Below are 21724 nucleotides of genomic sequence, written 5' to 3'. Positions count from 1 at the left end.
GACTTTGAAACTATCTCATGACCCCTCCACAGCAATGCCTCGCCTCATCCTCCTCGACCTCTCTACCCCAACGGCTTACCGCGAACACTCAGCAGAACTGTAAAGCCTCCTTTCTGAACATTTTCTCCCTCAAAGGCTTACCTCGGACACACAGCAGAATCTGTAAAGCTGGTTATTAAGCTTTCCATCGGGTTATCTTGGCTTCCCCAGATGCAGAAAAGTGAACTTAGCTTAATTCTTTATTCTTCCATATAGTAAAGATGTATAATGCCACGCAGAAGAGGGCCATATGCCCAACAATCAAAATCTATAACATGAAGGCTCAAGGGGATGCGCTTTATGATGCAGAAATGTTGGCCTACTCCAACTGCAACATGCTAACAGTTGCAGAGAACAGATTTGTATGATCCCTCCTTTCATTACCACAGAAAACTCCTTTAATCCCCACCCGCTTAGATTTGGCTCATAAGTAGCTAGGCCTGAAAATATGCAGTCAACCTCTATTATATTGGCACCAATTATGGTCTTGATCCAAGAGGTTTGAAAGCAGCCAGACTGTCTAAAGATTCCAAAGCGTGTTTTGTAAAGTCTTTCCAATCATAAATGGGTCTTGAAAGACTTTGGCATCAACTTGAGGACTTGAGCTCCTTACCTAGACCTGTTAATAAAGAATTCCTTCAGAACTACGAGATGGAAATTTCGATAATGCAAGCAGGAAGGTCTAATCAAATGTTTTGTGAATTTAATCCTTTCTCCTCAATTGAGAAGTTTATAGCCTCAGACACTCCCCCCCACCGCCCCAGCAAAAAACTCTTCCTACAACCCAGATATGGCAACCTAAATAAAAAGTATTCTGTAAAAAATGGTCAAAGCGTTCTCATGGCCTCTGCACTTTGCCCCGTCTGCTGTGAAAAAGAAGAGCCAGTAGCTCATATATTATTTTTTTATAGGGCCTACATGGTGCGTAGTAAAAAATGGAAGGTTCCACTGTGCTGAAGGATCTGTACAAGAGGCTGATTATGATGTCGATCAGAAAGCCTATGACCGCAGGTTGGAGGCTTTCCAACCGACATCTCCGGCTTTAATTCCAACCGCCTAAAACCAACGTAGATGGTCGGAATTGAAAATGCCCAGTCATTCCGGCTGGATTCCGATAGGCTCAAGACGCCCGTCGGCCAGTTGGAGGCCCCAACGTAATCCCTTAGGATGGCATTTCCGCTTCAGTTTCCAACAGGCTTTCCATTTCAGGCTTTCCGACATGGAAAGCCTGTCGAAAAGCGATAGATGTGGATAGATGGGGTCCCCTAGCAGGAACCCCATCTATCCACGGCCTCAGGTTGGGGACCGAGGGGGTACCTAATGTGCACACCTGTTAAACCCTGCACCGCATGGCAGGCACCTCCAGTGGCCTGCCACGCGGTGCAGATATTTAACAGAATCTCCAATTTTTCAATGGGAACTTGTGCTACAGCTAGTTCATGGCCGTAGCACAATCTCCCATAGAGAAATGGGAGTATGCGACCACACCATGTGAGGCCGGCTTGTAATGGTTGTGTCAGGCCCGACATTGTAATCAGGTCCTTAGTAGTGACACAAGTGTATTTATTATTATCTTTTTCTCACGATTTTGGATGTCTGTTCCGCTGATTAGAAGTTGCAGTGAGAAAACTATTGGCCAGTGTTGAGGGTTGTTGGACTTGGCCCTTATGGCAGGTTCACCCCTAATCTTTTTGCTTTTTATCTGTGATATGCGTGGATGATTTTCTGGTCTGTGCGCACTTTTTCTCTGTGTCCCAGAGTAAAGTGCGTGCATGTAGTTAGGCTGGCCTGCTCTCCCATAGGGATGCATGGGGAATGTCTGTGTCCCTAGTAATTCCTGATGTGTGGGGAGTGCATGCTCGAGTTTGGTATGTGCGTGTTCGTGGTTATTCCTCGAGCGGCCCCGTTGGGAGAGGGCCGCTCCAACGTGCACCACATTCCTTCGTGAAGGAGCCGAGAGAGGCTCGTGGCCATTCCTTCGTTCAGGAGCCCGGAGAGGCTCCAACCCGGCCTCAGTGTTCGTCGAGCCCCGAGTGGCTCTCCAGTTGTTCGGGGGTTCCCCGAGAGGGCCCCCCCCCTGCCCACAGTCGTGAGGAGCCCTGAGAGGCTCAGGGCATTTCCTGTTCTTGAGCCCTAGAGGCTCATCGCCCACATCGAGTAGAGCCCTGAGAGATGCTCTGGGGGCATTTTTGTTATTTCGAGAGCGCTGAAGCTCTATATTCCCAGCCCATTTGCTTTGCGAGCCCCTGAGAGGCTCTAGGGGGACACAGGCAGTCAGTTGGTTGTAGCCCCGAGGCTCCCACACTGTGTCTCCCCACTGTGTTCTTGAGCCCTCCTGGCTCCAACGTTGTGCATCTGTAGTTAACAACTGTCCAGCACTTAGTGGGCAGTTGCCACGTTTAGGTTTGTGTTCTGTGCTGCCTGCGCAGACCCCCCTGACACTGAGACTCAGGGCATTCCGCCCCTTTCGAGGCCAGTTGGCCTGAGGGACCTTTTGAGTGTTGTGCTTTGTGCACCCCGCGCATTGTAATTTGTTGTTGATATAATTCTTGCGCATGTGTTCTAACCTGTACCTTTTCTAAAAGTGACCTGATTAGGTATTCTTATGGTTATCCCCTTTGGCTAAATGTGACCTGCAGAGAGGATGGTTTATGTTTATCCATTATGCTAGATGTGACCTGCATAGTAGATTGTTGATGGTTCATGTTAGGTTTCCTTCCCTTTGCTAAGAGTGAACTGCTTAGGTGTTGGTATTCCTTCCTTAGGTCCTAGTTACCTGCGTGATTTACCTACAGTGAGTTAGGGTTGCGTAGGAGGTCCTTACTGTTCCAGTGATTACTGGATGTGTGTTGCTTTTATAATTTTGGTGCTACTCATTCTATGTTTACAACATAAGTGTATATCTACCAGTATTATTACCTAACAAGTGCCTACCCCTGACAGTGGTCCATGTGGCCCTGTCCTGTACATAATTCCCCTTGTAAATTCTGCCCGTGCCCCTGGCACATTGTAAAGTTTGTGTTATCTAATGTGTTTTGTTTTCTATAAATACAAAGGTTATTTTTGATATATAGCCTTGTGTGGAGTCTTTTCTTTGTGGTGGGCCTTGGGTGTTGTTGCTGGGGTGCGTGCGCAAATACTTAACTCATACCGCCTCCAAGTTTAGCCTAGACTGCTCGCGCCACGCTACCTAGAGGGCGAGTGGGGGTTGCCTTGGTGTGTGACTCCCCTGCCCTGACTTTAGAAATGGTGATCCCTGACTGACCTCGACGCGAGTCTTGGCCGGCCAGGGTCCCGTTTCTAACAAGGGTGCTTAATTCTGTATTTTATGGACAGTTGCTTGAATATTTATAATCGTTTTTATAGACTTATTTGATATACTTTTTAAAATATTACATAATGAATTATAGTTCATCCACATTGCATTACAATTATTGTTGTAAATTTTCTTAAACGCAGTTTGAAATTATGTTGTGTGATTATTTTTATGTGGATTGTGTTTTAAGAGGAAAAACTCCAAAATAAACAAACATTAAAAGAATTAAGTATTACTAAGTGAACTATACTCGTGCATAGGAGTGGGTTAGGGTGTAGATGATGAAGGAGTTTTCTGTTGGTGGTAGGACTGGATAGATCAAGGTGAAATGCTTTGGGCAAGAATAATTTGAGCTAAATCTTGTAACTGGGATTCATGTATTATGTGTGTGTTTTTCTTGTTATGTTTTTTGGGGATTGTGTGCTCAAAAATCTGTTAGAAGAGAAAATCCTTCACAGATAGTTTAAATTGGATGTCTGTCATTCCGTATAAAAAATACATTCAGCTGGTATCTGCATAGGGCACATCTTACCTACACTTTTCATTCAGTCTATGGCTCTCCCTGCTGGCAGCACATGGTCACATTTCCTTAGCCATGTTATCTTCTTTTTTGATTTCTGTAAATTTTTATTGAAAAAAAATGATATTTACATGGAACATAAACATGGGAAACAGTAAGGTAAAAGACATAGAGGAAGAAGAAAACGCCCCGGGGTCGGGGGGGCACCTAATATTTTCAGACTTGGCATTGAGTCCTGTGATTCGTATACTCTTGTGGGTTGCATCTTGGTTGGTTGCCCCTCCGTCTCCCCAAATCTCCATGCGGTTGTGGTCAGGTTTATCCTCTTTCTTATGTTTTGTCCTGTGGCCTGTGCGATTGTCCTTCACTCGGCCTTTGTTATTCGCCCCCTCCGTGGCTAGAAAGGAGAAAGAGAAAGAGGAAGAAGGAGCTCAGTATAGGAGGTGTGGGCAGAACGCAGTTTGGTTGTGGTATTGGCGGGTGATCTAGTCGGGGTTTTCCGCAGCAGCGTTGCTTGCTGCGGTGGCTACGGCGGCTTGTGCGAGGACAGATAGTTGTCCAGGGAGAGCCACATTTCGCATTGTTTGTGTGTCTTCGGTGTGTGTTTGGCCGTGATGGTGTCTGCTCCCCTTATGAAGGTTACCCAGTTGAACCATGTTTGGAAAGAGGCCTACCCTGTATCCTTCCAGCTGTTCAGCACTGTCTTGACCGCTGCTGATAGTAAAAGGTCAAACAGGTCTCTGTCTTCTCTGGATTTGATTGTGGGGTCCATGAACCCTGTGGCAAGGCTGTGGAATTCAAACTGGTGTGCGGTGCCTGTTATGTCATTTATCAGTGCGCCTATCTTGTGCCAGAAATTCTTAACCTTGGGGCAGTGGAAGATCAGGTGTGCTAGATCACCTCTCTGTTTGTTGCAGTTCCAGCAAGTGTCATTTTTGCAGAGTCCTATGGATGCTAGGCGGGCTGGGGTCCAATATGTTTTGAGTATCAGCCAGAATTTTGTTTGGTCTAGGGTGGTTGTCACTTTCTTCCTTGACGTGGATGTCCAGAGGTCGGACTTTTCTTCCTCCCTAAGCTCCCTGCCTATTAAAGATTCCCAGTAGGCTGTGACTTTGTTATTGAGTTTGGTGGACTTGGGACTTAGGGCTCTGTAGAGGTGTGCCCCATTCTGTTTAAGTTGGTTGCGTATTGCACGATTGAGGGTGTTTGTTTGTTCAGGCCTGCTTTGCTAATCGCGACCCTGATTTTCAGAAAGTTGTATAGTTCGATGCTGTCTAGTTTGTGTTCGCCCTTGAGTGAGTCAAAAGTGGTGTATGTGCTTTGGGGTTGTAGTTGGATTACTGTAGAAATGCCGTGCTTGTACCACGAGTGCATGTCTAGTGTTCTGTCTCTGTACTTGATCCTAGGGTTGTACCATATGGACTCCCACTGAGTGTTCCTCACGCTTGTGTCCAATAGTCTATCTATCTTGAGGAGTGCTGTTCTTGTGTTCCTCAGTATGGGGTTGTGTTTAATTGCGGGGTGTTTGGATGCAGTGAGGAGGGCGATGGGCTCCATGCCCTCTAGTAGACTTCTCTCTAGTGAGAGCCATGCCGGGGTGTAGTCTTGCTTAGGGGTGAGCCAGTAGAGCCCTTGTTTCGCTATGCATGCAGTTTGGAACGTTTTGAAATGTGTTATGTTAAGGCCCCCCAGGCCCTTGGCTAATCTGAGTTTTTGTAGGCTGAGTCTGGATTGTTTTCCTTTCCACAGGAAGGTATTGATCGGTTTATCCAATTTTTTGTGGAAGTGCACTGTATTAATCAGCGGGAGCATGTTGAGCATATAGTTCACTATTGGTGTGAGCATCATCTTAACCGTCTCCACCCTCCCCCAAGAAATCAAAACTAGTACTGGAGAACTCACAGGCGGACGATGAGGGCAGAACGTTAGTGACTAGTCTGTCAAGGGGGGAAGAAAGGATACACGTAGCCAATATCTACGGCCCCAACACGGAAGACAGACCCTTTTGGGATAGGGTTGGAGAACAACTAGACAACCTCCCACTAGAAGAACTTCTAATAGTGGCAGGTGACATGAACCAAGTCCTAGACCCAGCTATCGACAGACACCCACATAGACCGAGCCAAGTATCACAAAGAGGGAACATTCTAAAGAATCTATGCACGAAACTCAGACTCAAAGATCCATGGCGACTTCAGAACCCAGATGGCAGGGAATACTCGTTCTACTCAAACCCACACAACTCCTACAGCAGAATAGACTACATCCTAATATCAGATACACACACTCACCTCATAGACCAAACAGAGATAGGCCCACGAACCATCTCCGATCATTCACACATCAGCCTGACGATGACAGGCAAACACAACGATAAGCCAACCCGGAGGTGGAGGTTTGACGATGACCTAATCAAGAACACAACAGCCAAGGCAGAAATAGAGATGGCAATAAAGGAATCCCTTGAGATCAATAACACCCCCGACACGGACAGGAACATCCTATGGGATGCCCTAAAGACCACAGTCAGAGGGAAAATTCTCAGCATTAAAAGCAGACTAAACAGAGATAGGAATAAAAAGATCAGGGATCTGAAACAAGATCAAAAACCTGGAAACAGGGCACATAGCCAACTTAAAAGATAGAAACACCCTCACAACATTAACAAAAAGGAAGTACGAGCTAAACAGAATCCTTAGTGAGAGGGCGGGAACATGGATTAACAAGTACAAAGCCATAAATCTATGTACCACCAACAGAGCAGGGAAGACACTAGCATCCCACCTCAAGGGCAAGCAGAAACAGCACTCGATTGCAGCAGTCAGAGACAGCAAAAACAAATCCCAGACAGCAAACAAGGAAATATTCAATGCATTCAGAGACTTCTACGAGCAACTCTACACAAAAGACACCACCCTAGGCTATGATGGAGGCAAAGCACTACTAGAACGAATCAAAACACCAGTACTCACCGACACCCAGCGGGACACACTGGAATCAGACATCACAAGAGATGAGATAGAAAGGGCAGTAGCTAGTTTCAAAGACAACAAAGCCCCAGGCCCAGACGGATTCACAGCTAGATTCTACAAACAATTCCTACTAATACTTAAACCCACGGTGACAGAAGTGTTCGCACATTGCGTCCACAGCGGCCGCATGACACCAACAATGGCAGAAGCCAACATTATAGTTATACCCAAAGAAGACAAGGACACACATCACCCCAAGAACTATAGACCGATCTCACTCATAAATGTAGACTGCAAGATATATGCGAAAATCTTAGCGACCAGACTCAATGCACACCTGCCCAAACTCATACACTGCTCGCAGGCAGGCTACCTCAAAAACAGAATGTCCCATGACAACACTAGATTGCTCTGCCACATAATCAACGACGCCTCTAAAAGCAACAACGCCGCAGTCATGATAGCCCTGGACGCAGAGAAGGCTTTTGACCGAGTGTCCTGGCCATTCCTAGACCAGTGTATGCAGAAATTTGGACTTGGTCCTAACTACAGGAGGATGGTCCTGGCACTATACAATGAACCTAAGGCACACGTTGTAGTCAACGGCGGAACATCAGAACTACTCTGCCAAGAACGGGGTAAAAGACAGGGATGCCCGCTGTCTCCAGCCCTCTTCCTCCTAGTGATAGAGCCACTGCTCAATATGATCAGAACAAACAAAGACATTAAGGAAATTCCAATTGGAGGGGAAACTTTCAAGCTAGCAGCCTATGCTGATGACGTCCTTATCATAACCGAGAACCCAGAGAAGTTAATAAAAGCCCTCATGGACACCATAGAACAGTATGCACACGTATCAGGATACAAACTCAATAGAGAAAAATCTGAATGCAAGCCCCTGAATGTACACACCACAAAGACTGTACTAGGCGAATCAGGACTAACATGGCAAAAAAAATCCATAAAATACCTGGGCCTCCTCTTTGAGAAAGATCTCAGATCCACGCTAGACCAGAACGAACAAGCTACGCTAGCCATGTTATCTTCAAATGTTCTGAAATGTTCTGTTATCTTCAAATGTTCTGAAAACTCCTGCAGGTTTTTTGCTATTTTCAATTCACTTACTATTTTGTTTTAGTGGGAAGAAATCGGAGGATTTTTTTCAAGGGTAGAAAATCGAAGCAGGCTGTCTAATCTAAAAACAAAATGATGTGGTGTAATGTCAGAGCTGCCGACTTTGGACCTGGGGAACCAGGGGGCATATTATCAAGACAGGTGATAAAATTATCGCCGCTTTAGCGGCAGAAAACTGCAGCTAAAACGGCGATAATGGGCTTGATAATATGCTCTATGGTATTCCAATTGAAGTTCATGTTAGATGTCCTTCACATTTAACATGGGCTTCAATTGGAATTCCAAAGAGCATATTATCAAGCCAATTATTGCCGTTTTAGCTGCCGCTAATGCGGCGATAATTTTATCACCTGTCTTGATAATATGCCCCCAGGTCTGAGCCTAGGCGTCGGCTCAACATTGTGTGATTCTGGGCAAATCGCGTACTTTCCCCGTGCCTACCAAAACATGAATGAATCCTGGTGTACCATAACTGGTGCTCATATAAAGAGCTCCAATACCTCTGGGGCGAGTTCGCGCTATATAAAACTGCAACAAAAAAACAAAAAAAAATCTGTGTTGAGTTGGGCTTTGAAATCCAGATCGTTATCTAAGAGGACAACCAATGGTTGGTTTCCCTTTAACTTCTGGTGACTGCGGCGTCCACTGAGAGGACACATGAATGAATGATGTTTATGATGAAAACGTTCAGGCTAACCCTGATCCACTGCCGGAAGACAGTGAGTCAAGTCAGAGATAAAATTGGGTGCACAATGTTCCTTCTTTAAACCACGTTTTATTTTTGGGGATTTGTTTTTAGGAAGACACCCTGAAATGGATGCAAGATCCTATTACGGTACTATGAAACAACGTACGTAAATAAATACAATTAAAACTTTAGAAGATAAGAGACTGAAAGGTCTACAAATAGAGTGCACATATGAAGGGAATTCAAATGTCCCTCGAGTTAGCAACGAACGTGTAAAATGCATCTACAGTTTCATATCATTTGTAGGGTATGCTACAGGCATTTAATTCCAAGCACACAGAGTGAGCACAAATTGTGTCTTGGATACGTTTCCATAAGGAGGTTTCCGAGTGTTTACCGAAAAATAAAATCATCTCTTACTTGGCTTCAGATGAATGAAATAGAGTGACATCAATTGTTTTTCGAGAGGTACACATACAGAGAGCACAGGTTACTACAGACTGGAAAATCCATCGAGCTCTAAGAACATCAATAAGAAAAGAGAACATTTCTTTATTATCATACATTCATATCCCGTATGTCAAGGCTTAGCAAGTCATTATATCTGAACGTCAAAGTCGTTATCATTTATTCTTTCAATATCTGAGCCCTGCCAGATAATTCCATTTTCACCATCCTTTCATTGTGCATGTTTTATTCATGTTTTTTCTCAAATTAGAATCTTCGGGAGTTGAACCACTGCAGAGTGGAAGACAAAAGAAACATAGAAATGAAATAAAGGCTGATGAGTATACATTCACACACATCAACAAAGGATAACGCGCCATATATAGAATAATATTTTAGAATATTTCATAGCACAATACTGTTATACAAAAGTATTCAGTTTCCAACCTGCAAATAATAAAAGGTTTAGTCGTTTCTTCCTGGTTTCATGTGCAAAATGTTCCTCTAAAGCATATGAGGGGAGATGTTTTGCATCCTCATATGCATGATGTGCGCATACTCTTTCTACACCACCCAAGATAAATGTTGTGCTCTTCAAATGGCACTCAACATGCTCTCTGGGGTAAAGAACTGCATACTGGAGATTGCATAACTTCTCTCTTTCCTGCCTGTAAGATGTTCAGAAACGTGTGGTCGTACCCTACCAATCATGCCAAAGGCAAGCCTGTCTGTGCCTGTCCAAGCCTGGAGCGCACTCAGTACCACAACCCCTGGCCCTCCCACCCTCCAAAGATATACCATCGTTGAGTTCTACACTCTCGGCCCTGGATGCCCCAACAAACACTGCCATTGCCTCGACCCACGCTCCACCGTAGGACCTTTCACTTGCACCCACTGCCACTACACCTGTCGTTGCACACACACCAGTTCACTACCAGCCCCACCACGAATACTCCACTTGAACAAAAATACAAACTTGCATGCGCCCTTCTCAACACACCCTCCCTACGTAAGCATTCCCCTGAATTATTAGACCTCATCGCCACCCTTGCACCTGACTCATCTTCCTCACTGAGATCTGGCTCATCCCCACATCTGCCCAGACATTGCCACAGTGATCACCGATGGATATGAAATCACTCACCAGGACTGCTCCAACAGGCCGCAAGAAGGAACATTCATCATCATCTCTCCTTTACACACAAGACGCATGTGAACTCGCATACAAGTATGCAAGTTCACATGCCTCTTGTGTGTAAAAAAGGTCAGAGACCGATCAGAGCAGCAGATGAGGAGAAAGAAGTTCCTGGACACAGGAACTGCACAGGGATTGCGCTCATGAAAGTGAAGGAAGCAAAGTGCATCCTTCACTTTCACGAGATCAATCCCTGTGTAGTTCCTGTGTCCTTCTCCTCGTCTGCTGCTCTGATTGGTCTCTGACATTACACACAAGATGCATGTGAACTTGCATACAAGCCCGCCCATTTGGCCCCGCCCACACACTAGCAGTGGGCACCGTCTTCCCGCCATTTACCCACTATGATGGACAGCTCACTCAAGGGAACCCTGTGCCCTTCGGCACAATGGCATAACACACACATGGTCACTGGGGACAACAAAAAAATTGCACATATATAAAACATCTGCGAATTCGCGGATTTTGCGAGTTCGCTGATTTTTGGCCCCAAATTCATGCGAATTTGCGGATCACCAATCCGCAAAATTCACCCATGCTTACCCTGCTTCCATTCTCAGCGAAGGTCCTGGAAAAGATCATCAACAATCAACTCATGACACACCTGAAGCAGAACCAGTTACTTTACTTCTCCCAATCTGGCATCCACAGCAATTACAGCCCCACAATCACGCTGATCGCAGCCGCCAATGACATCTGAACCCTCCTTGACTGAGGAGAAACAGCAGCTTTGATCCTCCTCAACCTCTCTGCAGCCTACAACACCATATCCCACTACACGCTGATTAAAAGACTCCACCACATCGGCATCCAAGGAGACAAAATCCCATGGATCACCTCCTTCCTCACTGGAAGAACCCGGAGGATATACCTTCCACCTTTCATCGCTGAACCCAAGTAGATCACCTGCAGTGTCCCCCTGGGCTCATTCCTCAGCCCCACTCTCTTCAGCACAAATATGACCTCGCTGACCAACATCTGCAGATTCCACAGTCTCAACATAATTTTCTATGCAGACGACACCAAACTCATCCTCTTACTCACCGACGAACCCACTACCACTAGAATTAACTTCCACAGATGCATGATAAACATCGCTGACTGGATGAAGAACAACTGCCTGCTGCTGAACCCAGAAGAGGCGGAAGTCAGATCTTTCGCAACAGTAGCAACACATGGAATGACTCCTGGTGGCCATCAGATCTAGGACCAGCACCCACTCCCTCCGACCGACCAAAAACCTTGAAATCATCATTGAAAACAAGCTCACCATGAAATCACAGGTAAACGCCATCTCTTCCACCTCTTTTCTCACTCTGCGCATATTACATAGATCTTCAAGTGGCCACCCCTACACACGAGATGCACAATGACACAGGTCCTCATCATCAGCCACCTGGACTATGGCAATGCCAAACCAATGTAGGAATAGCCCCACACCGCCTTCAGAGACTTCCTACCATACAGAACACCATAGACAGCCTCATCCTCTGCCTTCCACCAAGAACACACATTACACCACTCCTCATGCTACTCCACTCGCTCCCGTACAGAAGAGATGCCAATTCAAGTTGCTGACCCACGCACTCAAGGATCTACACAACCAAGGAACCTCTTACATTAACCAATGCCTTAACTTGCCCCAACTGTCGTGAAGATTACACTCCGACTCACTTACACTTCCCCATACTTCCAGCAGAAGTAGAGGATGCTCCTTTTCCCACATCACAGCAAAGACCTGGAATAACCTCTCCACGCCCCTCTGGACCATCACCTCACTTCTGGAATTCCGCATGGCCATCAAGACCTGTCTGTTCAAATAACCCTCTGGGACCTGCAAGTGCCTGGATATCCTATCAGGTCAATATCCGCACTTTATAAATCATGATTCATTTATTGATAATGTATCTTATTAAATCTACAGTAAGCAATGACCAAGCTATTCAGTCAGATTTTGTCTTATGTTTAGTACAGCCACATGTACCAAGCTAAGGCCACAAATTGTTAAAATATAGTCCTATGCATCCAGGTGGCATTCAAATGCCCAATGTATTGAATGGTCATAGGTGAGTTCTAATGCTGACCAAGCAGAAGATAGAAGCATCTGTATCGATATTTGTCATATTTTCCTTTTGAAATGGCGTAGCAGTGAATAGACCTGTCTGTTCGAATAAGCCTCATGGACCTGCAAGTGCCTTAATATCCGATCAGGTCAATATCCGCACTTTATAAATCACGATGCATTGATTCATGTAAGAATATTCATAACCAGGAGGTTTTTTCCACAATGAACAATGAATGCGCTGCAAGGTGAGGATTGAGCAATGCATAGTCTTTAAAGCATCATGGCACGATACCCCTGACGAATGGATCATTCCCAAAATGCATTGGGTGAATTTTAAATAAATGTTGTGTCATGTGGAAACACCTCCTGGTTATAAATATTCTTACATTGAGCATGGAAATGGGTAAAATAAATCAACAAAGTGGAAAAGTGAAATGAGAAGAATAATTGAATAAAATAATGGATGAAACAAAGAGTTGAAACATAACATTTATTTATTGGATTCATTCAACTACAAATATGGCTGTGCAGCTGGAGTGGGATCCTATAAAGGTCCCCCGTTTGTCCACTTGGCACCTGCAGAGATGACATAGACCGAGCCATCTTCAACAATTGCCACCATCAACTCAAAGACATGAAAAAGAAAGCCCTTGCAGACTGCATCAAGACTAGCGCCAACCATACCAAAGAACTCTTCACTAATGTTAGAGAGTTGTCCTGCCCCGTAGCCACTGAATACTTGATCCCACCCTCACAGGAACTCTGCAACGCCCTAGCAGAGCACTTCCACCATAGGATATCTACATATACAAGAACTTGGACACAAAACCAACTGACCTCCTCAGCCTCTCCATGCCCACGGAGACCGCCGCCAAGTCACTACAGGGAAACAGCTCAGCATATCAGACACAAATGCCATAATTAACACAATCCACTGAAGAGCACCCTCTGGCCCATGTCCCCACTACATCTTCAACCTCGAAAGCATTTTTTGTTGAATTCTCTCACCCAAGTCTTTTCCAGTTGTTCCCTAAATTGCACTGGTTTTCTTCAAGGAGGGTGCTTTTCACAAAAGGTCCCAACAAAACAGGTATTCAGAGTGGACAGGTATTTTAAAATAATATTTTTTTCCAGAACAACATCTTGTAAGCTTTTCTAAGTGTCCTTCCCACCACACACCTTGTCTTTTCAAGATCATATAACATCACATGGTAATTGCGTTTTAGCATTTACACATGAACTAAATAGTCTGCCTTTCCATGTAACTGAAATATTGTGGGAAACAAGTCACTTAATTTTCTCTGCACAAGTGAGCGAGAACAAATGATATATTACATTTGTACTGTCAGGCCTCTCTAATCAAATGCAGTTTTCTTTACAGATAATGTGCCTTTTGTAAATACTTAGATTGTGCTCCCTGTAGATTGTTCTTTAGAGCTGAGAAATGTGTCTCATTGAAATAAGTGTTCAGATTCATAAGAATAAACACCATCAACAATACAATCCATCTAAAACAAGAGGTTATTGCTACTATTAGTTGGAACGCACTGAATTCCCATGAAAAATGATTCAGGCTTCCTCAGCCAGTGTTAACTGCATAATCTTGGCATGCTCCTGCAAGCCACAGTAAAAATTATAGATACTTGCATTTGTTTTCCTGTTTCTACAATTCCCTATTTTTCTTTCCCTGTCATGTTATGGAGATATTGTTTCCTAATTAGGGACCACCAGGGAGATGATATATTGGTTGTATGATAAAAGTGATATATCTTGGTGCCCTGCTTTATCAGGCAAGTCACCTCACTGTAGCCAAAGCAGACTTAAAATAACTCGATTACAATAAAACCTGCACTAATAGACTCTTACTGCAAGGTTGGCAATGCTGACTTCAGAAATGAAAAAATACAAAAGTGACTAACTCTTCAAGGTTATACCTCAGAAAAGTGATAATATTGTACCTTATGGGTCTGGGAGTAGCGTGCTACTTGCCAAAATAGCACTTCAAAACCCCATTAGGGGTACCATGCGCTATATAAATGCAAACCTCTTTTCTCTCTTCTATCCCGCCGCTACCCTGCTCCATCCAAATAACTGAATAATCTATCCACCACTCAAATTACTTTCATATTAAACTATACTCTTTTTCAACACTAATCCTTTACAGGTTCAGGTGTAGTGTGCTACTCACCAAAAAATTGCTTCAACACCCCATCAAGGGTATCAAGCGCTATATGTATGCAAATCTTTTTTCCCTCTTCTATCCCTCCGCTATCCTTCTCACTCCAAATAACTGACTAATATCCACCACTCAAATTACTTTCATATTTCACTATACTAATTCACCACTAATCCTTTATGGGTTACAGGAGTAGCGTGATACTCGCCCAAAAAGAAAGCGCTTTAACACCCCATCAGGGGTAACAAGCGCTTTGTAAATACAAACCTGTTTTCCCACTTCTATCCTTTTGCTATCCTTCTGAATCCAAATAATTGACTAACCTATCCACCACTTAAAACCCTTTCATATTTCACTATACTAATTCAACACTAGTCCTTTATGGGCTCCGGAGTAGCGTGCTACTCGCCGAAGAAATGCTTTGATGCCTCATCAGGGGTAGTAAGCGCTATATAAATGCAATTGCAATACAATTACAATACCAGAATGTTTTGATGGGTTTCAATTAAGCACTATTTCTTACTGAGTAAGGATTTATCGGAAGTTATTGCCCTCTCAAAAGATCGTTAACTGCGGTAAATTATCCAACATGCAGTTATCGACCTAAGCCGAGGTCTGTGGTGCATAATAAATAGGGCAATTAACAGTGGTTAATGCTAGACAGCATATGTGAAACTAGAGAGACGTATTCTGGTTTTGGGACAGAGTGAAGTCAGCATGTGCACTACATTTAAACCCACACATCTACAAGCTTCTGTCCAGTGCGGTCAATGACTAAACATGTGATGTTTCGTTTCTCCCTCACTTCCTTTCCTTGTTCCACCATGTGACAGCTATTGTCTGCTAGCAAGTGGTGAATTTCTTGCTGTACCCAGGCATATTTGGTGGAAAGCAAAGGTCGTTTGGGGTTTCTGTGCACAACCAGCTTGAATAGACAAATCAGGCTTAACATAAACACAATGATGAAATGGAGTGCCAAATTTAAATGCCAGCCCACTATTGTTTGTTTGCTCATCTATCTATACATAGGTGCACATATATGATCTTCACCCATACGTCTTTCTGCACAACCAGTGCACACTGTCATATATGCCTCCTAGCTCACCTATCCTTCTTTTCATCTATCTGCTCAGTTATACATTCATCCAGGCACCTAGTCAATCAATCACCAATCCATCCATCCATCGATGCACAGATTTACTTGCTCACCTATCTCCGGATCCAACCATCTATACTCGTACATCTGCCAGCTCACCAAAGCAAGCTATCTACTAATTTACTCGTACAGGGTCTACCATCTACCGACTTATCAAGTCAAGTCAAGTCAAATGGTCCATAAAAGTACAAATCATCACAACCAATAGGACATAAATATACAAATCGACATTAAAACATTCAGTATTAAACATAATAAAAATAGGGTTGGATTTGTCAAGTCAAACATCGTTAATAATATGAGTCAAATGTGCAAAAGTAGCAATAAGGTGCAAAGAAAATCTATAAGTGCATTCTACAACAACAAGCAACAACGTTGTGCAAATTCGCATATATTTCAACTTTAGACTCGGTGCAAAAAGGCAATTTACAAATCCACTAAGTCCTCTTTAAACAGTCAATACAGGTATAAAAAGGCAATTTACAAATAACTCACATGTTCTACAGTGTATTCATAGAGGCTCACGGGCGTACCGCAGCTTGCAAAAATAGGCTTACTCGAAAAATCATATCATCACTTCCTAGCTGCAAGATTTCATGAAATGCCAGATTAAAATCAATAATAGCATGCACCTTAAAATAAGGAATTAGGTACTGTTTAGTATATCTGGCATAAAATTTACAGAAGAATAAAAAGTTTAACAGTGTCTGTTTACAACCAATATAAAAATCAAATGAGGGAGGTAGAGCTGGTCGTTGGATTCATGCTCCACAGGAATAGTTAATTAAACAAAGTGAATCCAACAGGGGAGAGGGACAAGAGTGATCAAAAGTGATTGAAGCACTCAGAGTTTTGAAAAATACCCCTCACACACCAAAAGGCCCCTTGGTGTCATGCTTCATCATCAGCGGAGCAGCGTGCGGGGTAAGACGGTGACCAACGAGTCCTGTGCTTATAGCCATTGAAGTAACACCCCGGCGTCCTGACTATGCTCATGAAGCCTACAAGAAAGCTTCACAAGTCATTGTGCTTGTAGCAGACCGCTGTAGGCACACTTAGCCTAATATTAAATTTAATATTTCACTTTTCTGTAAATACACATTTTTTTAACAAGATGTGAGTAGGGAGGGGAGGTTGTGCCCCCGTCCTGAGGAAGGAGCTTGTCTCCGAAACATGTCTACAACAACGCACACCAGAGGTCTTGTTCATTATACAACTTAGACCTCAATCTGCACTTCTTTTAACAGTACCAGCCAGAGTCCAGAATACATTTTTCTTTCACACTCTAGTGCCAGGTACTTTTTAATAATTTTTCTCACTACACACCCCCCACTCACTCTAAATATACCCCACACACTGGACACCACACATAGTCAACACTGCAAGTGCTCCCGCGTAGTCGTAGGTCGCAGCACGCCGCATCCCGGTAGAGGGGTGCGAAGACCCCGATGATGAAGCATGACACCAAGGGGCCTTTTGGTGTGTGAGGGGTATTTTTCAAAACTCTGAGTGCTTCAATCACTTTTGATCACTCTTGTCCCTCTCCCCTGTTGTTTACAACCAATGCCACACGGAGAGCACAAACTTTCTAAATTGTTATTAAAACCAACCGGAAAACAAAGTGAATATTTTATGCTGCCGTCCCTGAGATGAAAGAGCAAACTCCTATTCCATCTCCCAATATTTTTCCTGAGGTATTCCTGTGGCATGTTGTATTTATTAGTTGACAACACTAAAATAGGGATAAACCTAATATTAGATGGTTTACGGAATTCAATATATTCTCTTTCCTTGCGGTATAAATCATACAGTGCTCCTTTCACAGTTTTTAGATTTATACCGTCTGTCGCTAGGGTATGGAGGAAAGTATGCTCCAGCTTCACACTGGCTAGGCTTTTTTTTACTGCTCCAAGCCAAGGTATATAGCCTCCCCTGTCACATTTAGGGCAAGCTTTAATTATCTCCTGTGTTAAAATTGCAGCCGGATTTCTCCATATCTTTAGTCAAAATAGTGCAGGCCGAGATTTAATAAAATCCTCCACATAATGTAAATTTAGTTCATTGTGGCATATATAATTCGGTGATGAGATTTGTGCCGCTAATACCTTCCCGCAAAATCTATTTCCCTCAATCTGAATCCCGCTATAATTTTTGTACCCCCACACTTCAGCGCCATAAGTCGCCGTTGGTCCACATTGAGTTTTATTAATCTGTAGTAGCGGTGTCACCACCTCTGCCTGCTTAGGCTGTCGTAGGCTGATAATGGAGTTAAACGCCTTACCAAGTTTATTTTTACCATGGACCACATGTGCTTGCCATGAACCGGAATCTGAAAATACTAAGCCCAAATAAGGGAAAGTGCTAGTACTTTTAAGCAAATCATTTCCTGACACTATATGATTAATACAATGTTTCTTAGGCCCCCAGGTCATTATATATTATTTTTTTTAAATTAGTACGCAGGTCCAAATCGGCCATAAAAGATACAAACCCGTAATTAAAGTGCGAAGTGCTTTTGGTGTGCGGCCCATCAGGACCGCATCATCCGCATATAGAAGTACGGGAAGCAATTTGTCATTAATTTTGGTACGCCATATGTCAATTTAGACAGGGAATTATTTAATTCATTTATGTAAAAAATAAAAAGTAGGGGGGCTAAGACGCACCCTTGTCTAACCCTCCTACCAATTAAAATATCCCCAGAGACCTCTCCTTCATTATTTATCCTTACCCGTGCCTTTAGGTCTCTGTGCAAATTGGCCAAAAAGTAAACATGTGCTTCATCCAACCCATAGTTTAAAAGAATCTCCCATATTCGTGATCGGTTAACAAAATCAAAGGCTGAAGTTAAGTCCATAAAGCCCAAATATAATGGGGCTTTTTAGCGATGGTGTATTTGTCCAATATTAGGTTTAGGTTCAAACACTGTTCTACAGTTCCCACATTACTCCTAAAACCCAACTGACAACAATTTAAAATTAATTTGATTCTCTTCTGCCCAATCCCTGATTTTATTAAAAACAACCCTGCCCAGAATCTTCGCAGTACTATCTATCAAAGATATAGGGCGATAACAACTAGGGTCGAGTCTATCGTCCTTCTTAAAAATGGGCACAATAATACTAGTTAACCAGGTTTTTGGGATTGTGATATTGGACAGATTATTAAAAACGTTGCATAATAATGGGGACCAGAAGTCTGGTTCAGATTTAATAAGATCAGTGGATAATCCATCTGAACCCGCCACTTTATTCCCTGCGCTTTGACGTATGGCATCTTCAACTTCACTTATAGATATAGCAACCTTGTTGACTGGGGGATAGCTATCAACAGTCATTATTGGGGCTATGTATATACTTGAAAAAGGCTCCTCTCATGACTTGCTAGCTATTACAATTTATGGGAGTGATATTTAGTCACATTGTCCTCATTACTTTTACCTCACCAAAACCGAGTTACATCTTTAAATGCAGCGGCACGTGCAAGAGAATCCCACCGTGCCTTCACTATCCCCTCTGTGCGTAATTTAGTCACTTTCTTATAGCGCTCTCTCAGGGCTCTAACCAGAGTCATGTCCCTGGGCTCCCCAGCTAATGTTTCACTGAGTTCTCTGTTCGCCCGGGAGCAAGTGCCATCATACCATCTAGGGTTCTTACTCGAGTTTGCGACAGGTTTAGAAATTTCGTGTTTAATACCAGCACATAACTCGGTAAAGGCCTGGATAATCTCTATGCCTGAGCATCTACTAGACAAGCACGTATCCACAAAAAGGGGATAGGAGTTTATAGTACGTGCAAGTAGAGCCTTGTTATCTATGCCCTTCCAAATTACTTTAAGTTTGTCGGTCAATGCTACCAGGTTCTTTGCCCCTATTTCTTTCCGTTTTAAAATGTTATTAACAAATCTAATAATTGTCAAAATTGGGTTGTGGACACTGTAGCTAGTGCATAAAACTTCGGCCTTCACTAAATAAATCTCTAGGGAGGAAGATATAAAAACATAATCAATGGTAGATGAACAACCACGTCCTCTAAAGGTAGGCAGTGGACCTTTAGTAGACATGCAGCCAACTTTATCCATTACATTGGTTAACTCCCGAGTGGATAGGTGGTTATGCAATTCTATCCCTCTTTTACATGGAATTACCCGAGCCGATGTAACAACAGATTTATCTATTCTGTTATGCAAATGTGCATTAAAACCACCTCCCAAGCAAATTCCATCTAATTTACCGTACCTATTTTTCATCTGCCAGATTATAAATAAATTTAAATAAATCAATAAAATTCCAATTCGGCTGTGATGTAAAATCATTATTGTACAAATTTATTAAACATAACGTAATCCCAAATGAATAGATTGTGGCCTGAAAGTTGCCATTATTTGTCTCCAGGGGTTTAATATTACTACCTGAGGTGATCCTTATCCATGTAGATAATCCCCAACTGGGTCGGTCAACTTCAGGGCTGGGTACAATATTATTATAGCAAACAAATCCCTCAAGAAGCAAGGTACTAGTGCTCCATGTTTCTTGAAACATTAAAATGTCAAAATTACAAACCAGTTCAGTCCACTCTGCTATATTTACTTTAGATTTTAGACCTGCAATATTCCAGCTAAGTATTTTTAAATCTCGGTCTATAAATCTGGAATCACTAATGACGGGACAGGGTAATAACTATTCCACCGGGGAAGCTTTATGAGGAGTTTCGGTACACTGAGGTTTAATCAAAGCCTAGTTACCCAGTTGTACAACCATAGGCCGTTCTATTCTGTTTAATGGATTATTTGGTAGTCAGTACTGTCTCTCTGAATCTGACAGAGCGGAGAGCCGGTTATGTATAGGATAAGTTGAGGTAGCTTGATTGCAAGCTCTCTGGGGTGGTCTATAAAAGAAACCAAGTGGTAGTGAGGTTATGACGGTTGGAATACTAAAGTGGTCAGTATGGCTTGTCAGAATGCATTTCACCAGGCTAGGGTGCCTAAAGTTCACGACTATACAGTCGCCCGTAATATTCCTAACTGAGGGTCCGACCCACCCCACCCGCCGCACCATCAAAATTTCATTAGCAATCTCCATACCCGTCCCCTTGTACTTAGATAACCATTCAATACCCTTGTTTTTGAGTTGGACCCAGGACTTGATCTTCTTTTAATGGAGGTACTCCAGCTAGAATTATAACATAAGGGCAAGCTTCTGGGGGCAAGTGCAGAACAGCCTTAGCATGTTTTTTGACTTGTGTATCAGGAATAGACTTGTTATTATTACCTGCCACCACTTTCAGGGGGGCTAACACAGATAGAGCAGGTGGTGCCCTTGCTAATGAAGAAGTATGGCTCGGGGGCCTGTTAACAACAGGTGGCTCAGACAGAGGCAATGTGCTAACCACAGTGCCGGGCGTGAGATTAGTTGACAGGCTGTTCTTTTTACCATCACATTTTTCACAAACAATGTTGGTACCAGATGTAATACAGTTATCACTTCCCCCCACAATGCCCTTGTTAATAGCTTCCATGTCCTTCAATAGCCGTTCACCCTTAATCTGATCAATAATAGTAGCCCCTTTTCTTTTGGCATCCTCTATCTTCACCAAACTTTCCAATCTAAGCAAACGTTTAAAAATAGTATTAAGTTGTTTATCCATTAGACTTTTCAAACGATTAAAAGTGGAGTCCACTATGGTATCAATTAAATTTTCATTTGGCCTTCCTTGTATACCATTTACAGATGTTGACTCAGTTTGTATGCCAATGGAATTAAATGTCACTCCAGTTAAGTCTACCGCGCTATCATCTAGTTGCGCAGTCCTGCTGGCTGCCATCCCACCTGTTCCAATTACTCCACGTGACCACATACTGAGCGGAGTTGGTTGAGTTTTATTGCGGGTGGTTGTTTCCTCTTATTGATAGTCATTTTTGAGGGGCCTCTCTTCCTTTTCTCCCCCGCATTCTTTGTATTTACAGCTGCTTTGGTGACACTAGTATTTACTTGTAAAACCTGCTGGGATTCCAGGAT

General features: G+C 43.2%; 1 protein-coding gene and 1 long non-coding RNA gene across 2 annotated transcripts in view; one reads left to right on the top strand and one right to left on the bottom strand.

Moving 5' to 3' along the window:
- The window catches only part of LOC147716912 (acid-sensing ion channel 2-like), a 1907803-nt gene that overhangs the window by 541818 nt on the left and 1344261 nt on the right, over positions 1-21724 (top strand). The gene's annotated exons all lie outside the window — the stretch shown is intronic.
- The window catches only part of LOC147716913 (uncharacterized), a 133678-nt gene continuing 121292 nt past the window's right edge, over positions 9339-21724 (bottom strand). Inside the window, exon 3 of the long non-coding RNA XR_015296051.1 lies at positions 9339-9407. This is a non-coding gene — a long non-coding RNA (uncharacterized LOC147716913). The remainder of the gene's footprint in view (positions 9408-21724) is intronic.

Source organism: Lissotriton vulgaris, chromosome 5, assembly GCF_964263255.1.
Source record: "Lissotriton vulgaris chromosome 5, aLisVul1.2, whole genome shotgun sequence".
NCBI classification, from domain to species: Eukaryota; Metazoa; Chordata; class Amphibia; order Caudata; family Salamandridae; genus Lissotriton; species Lissotriton vulgaris.
This window is presented reverse-complemented; position numbering and strand designations above follow the sequence as displayed.